This window comes from Oreochromis niloticus, linkage group LG2 (genome assembly GCF_001858045.2).
Source record: "Oreochromis niloticus isolate F11D_XX linkage group LG2, O_niloticus_UMD_NMBU, whole genome shotgun sequence".
Taxonomy (NCBI): Eukaryota; Metazoa; Chordata; class Actinopteri; order Cichliformes; family Cichlidae; genus Oreochromis; species Oreochromis niloticus.
The window spans coordinates 1080621-1084387 of record NC_031966.2 but is presented as its reverse complement, the minus strand read 5'-3'; the positions used below and the strand labels follow the sequence as shown (position 1 = coordinate 1084387).

Below are 3767 nucleotides of genomic sequence, written 5' to 3'. Positions count from 1 at the left end.
GTCTTTGTTAGTATGATGCTAGAGCTTTGGCACACCTATTTGGGACAGTTTGTCCCATTTTTCTTTGTAGAACCTCTTAAGCTCCATCGGGTTGGATGGAAAGCACCAGTGCATAGCCTTTTTCAGATCTCTGCTGAGATGCTCAGCCAGGTTAAGTCTAGGCTCTAGCTAGCTCATTCAAAGACATTGACAGAGTTGTACTAAGGCTACTCTTAAATAACCATTTGGGGAGCACTGCAGAAATGACTGTCCTCCTTCTGTCTCTACACAGAGCAAGGCTGGAACTCAGACAGGAGGGTGACCAAGAACCCAGAGGCCTTCCTACCCACACTGTAAAAAAGAAAATGTTGAGAAAACGTAAAATTTCAAGGCAACATGATGCAAGAGATTTTTGAGTTTTCTCAACTTTTGCCAACTGTTGTTGACTTAACTAAGATTTACAAGTTCTGCCAACTTGGATCTTCTTGTTCACCTAATTAGGATAATCCTGTAAGTCTAACAAAGAAATTCTGATTTCAATGCCATGTATTTTTGCCTTCACCAAACACAGATATTCTTGTTGAGTAATCATACAATTCTTACTCCAGTAGTTGAAAATTTACCTATATAAACAAAAGAAAATGTATGCCATTATTATACTTGAAAAAACACTTAATAAATGATATAGAATAAAACAAAGCACAATTCAGTATTATCTAAAAGCTTATTTATTTTGTTCAACAGTCTTTTCAGTACATTTCAGAATGTCATGGGTAGTAGGGTGAATTTCTGTTAAAAAAAAACAAAAAGAAAGAAAGAAAAGAAATAACAAACAAACAAAAACGTGTTGCCAGTTTCTTTTGGGTGCTTTGAGCACCCCAGCAGAGACGTTAAAATTCCAGAGTCCAGAACCAAAAAAGAAAAGTGTCCAGCAACTTAATAATTCACACACACACACCCTGACCGTCTTCTAAAAGCTGAACATTACTATTGCACATTAAATAGGGTAGTGCTACAAACGATTGCCTATGTACCCAGACATTGACATTTTACACAGGCTTACTATGATGAACTATGGAAGTTAAAAGTTATTAGAAATGTTACCATCAATGAGGAGGAAACTAACACTATAACAAGTTTTTTACAATACTACAAGACAAATTTTCACCATATATTGTCAACAATACAGATTCATCTGACTAAAATTTACATTTCGAATAATGATTTATCCACTTCGCCTTCATATTGTCCGACCAGGTCAAAATAAGATGTCCTGAATTGCTTCAAAGGTAAAACTCATCTGCTTTGGATGATCAATGTTGAGGGCATACAGAAGGCCAAAGAGGTATGCCAGGGCAGTAGAGAGATCTGGAATGTTCTGTAGCACGATGTCCCCTTCCAACACAACTGCATGTTCTCGCACAGACATATCGGCATCATCATCTTGTAGGATGGTGAGGATGGCAACTGATGCACCGTTCAACACTGGTTCCAAAATGTCAGTGTCCTGAAGAAAAGTAAAATATGAATTATTGAAAGCTAAGAAAAACTAAAGACAAAAGAAATTTCTAAAGATTTTAACTTTAACCTCTATACCATGCTGGTCGTTTGACTCATGGAGGTTTTAAGAAGAAAAAGCTTATTTTCCTTTAATTAATGCCACCTTGTGAGTTTTATACAAAAATATTTTCTGCTATGGAACAACCACTAACAATGCCCAGCTGCTGCTCAGCAGAAAAAAAGGAGTGAGAGTTATGACAACTGCAATCCCCACTATAAAATTATCTGGACTGCACTGAGAAAGTGTACATTTCCATTTTGGATAAACTCATCCTTTAAAAACATCTCATAGCAATTAGTTTTACTTGCATTACTTTTTTGTACTTACTAAGCACTTCAGGAAAACCTGTTGCATCTTCCCTTGAGGAAAATGGGCAGGCCTCTCAGTGCAAGTTGGACACAGTGTTGGATGTCTAAAGAGTGTTCAGTGGAAAACAAGAATTTCAATTAGTGAAGTAACATGGTGTACTATACACAATGCAAAATCAATCTCATAGTAATGAAAGTAAAGCACAGGTCAGACCCAGCAACACGCAAAACATACAACCCCCCCCCCTTAAAAAACAACAACAACACCATGTTAACAATTTTACTTTCTTTTTACAAATTAAATAAAATACTGCCAAATAAGAACAAAGCAATGACTCATGACATTCATTTTTACTGACATGTCCACTGATGTGTTTTGTTTGAAGCCAACATCTTTTTCAGTTTCTGTTAAGAGAAAAGTATACTCTCTTCTAAAAATGTCAGATAAAGGAGCACTTCACTCACCTGTTCATCAAGTTTATCCAGGAGGTCTTCCATCTCCTCACAAAGAACTCCCTTCTTAGACCAGTACAGTTTCAGCAGGCCAGGCCCAAATTTGTCAAGGGATGCATTGAAGGTCCCCAGGAGGTCTTTGCTTGTGATCCGATGAAATTTTTCAGATATCTAAACAATACATTCACCAAAATATTGTCATTTATTCAGCACAGAAAATTCCTGGGTAGCTGTCTTGGACAGTCTGCACCATGTTATATGCCTGACTGTGTTATCAACAGCAAAACCTACTTCAAAAATCTCTCATGAATACGTCTTTTGCACAGGAATAGAAACACCCCCCACAAAACCCAGTATCAATATGAAAATACATATTATGTTCTAAGTTGCACCAAAATCTGTGACCAATCAGATTCTGTGACCTGTCTTAGTATTCTTTCCCTAACCATCTCAGTCTATAGAAGTCCTATTTCTAGCACACACAGACACAAAAAAAATACATGCTAAGTCAAAATTATGAGATTGCTTTTCTGTTTCACAATTCCGATTTAGCATGGGGACTCTTTTCTTGTACTGGCAGAAATGTTCAGGGTAAGGATTTCAATATAACACTGGAGAGGGCCTTGACTGGAGTGGTAGCACAAGATAATAAAGTTGGCCAATGCATTACCCCAGCAAATACCGTACTACTTCAATATAAGTATAAATAATGGCCAATTTGAATAATAATTAAATTATAAATAAATTAGGACAGTCTTACCTCCTCAGAGGAAAACAGCGCAGGTCATCTCTCCTGGACCTCAGATACCATAGGCTGACACTCCACGACCTCTCTCCGCCTGAGAGAAAATGTTTGCAATAATGAAACATTTCAATATTATGTAGAAAAAAACGAGAAAAAAAAGTTACGGATCGGACTCCCCGATCCTTACTGTGCATTTGCAAAGTCTGACCATACAGATCGCGTCTACCCATGGAATTGTACATAAAATCAATACTCCACCAACAAAAAGGCTCTCAAAACAATACAATACTTTCCACAGCTTTGAAGGATGGGTCAGGTGTATCCTTCGTGGCCCACCCTATGCCAGAATTCATAGCGCGGCCCAGCCGATTCTAGTTTCAAACAATGGCGGCAGCCACTTAGTTTTAATTTTACTCTTATTACTCTTTCTGGGTCACAAAGTAAACTTTTAAGATATTTTCAGGCGAGAATGTAGCTGTGTAAATGTCAAATATCTGCTCAGTTTATTAAGACAACACATTTCTGCAAAAATGCTTCTACGTTTTCGGAGACGTCTGTTACCACCAGCTTCGATAGCTAGCTGGGGATTCAAGGCTCGCTAGAGCAGCAAGAACAGCGAATTCCTGGCATATCATTTTCAACCCCCCGCGCGGTCCTTCGCTAGCTTAAACATGATATATAAGTCCCTTAGATGACTTAAATATGTTATTGTTTGGCTTTT

At 37.8% G+C, this 3767-nt stretch overlaps 1 long non-coding RNA gene across 1 annotated transcript; it reads right to left on the bottom strand.

The window, feature by feature from the left end:
• Window positions 1-717: 717 nt before the first annotated feature.
• On the bottom strand, window positions 718-3423 carry LOC109195415 (uncharacterized). Its single transcript, XR_002057032.2, has 4 exons — window positions 3062-3423; window positions 2314-2472; window positions 1868-1952; window positions 718-1486 (listed from the first exon to the last, which is right to left on the bottom strand). It is a non-coding gene; the product is annotated as an uncharacterized LOC109195415 (long non-coding RNA).
• Between the last annotated feature and the right edge of the window lie 344 nt (window positions 3424-3767).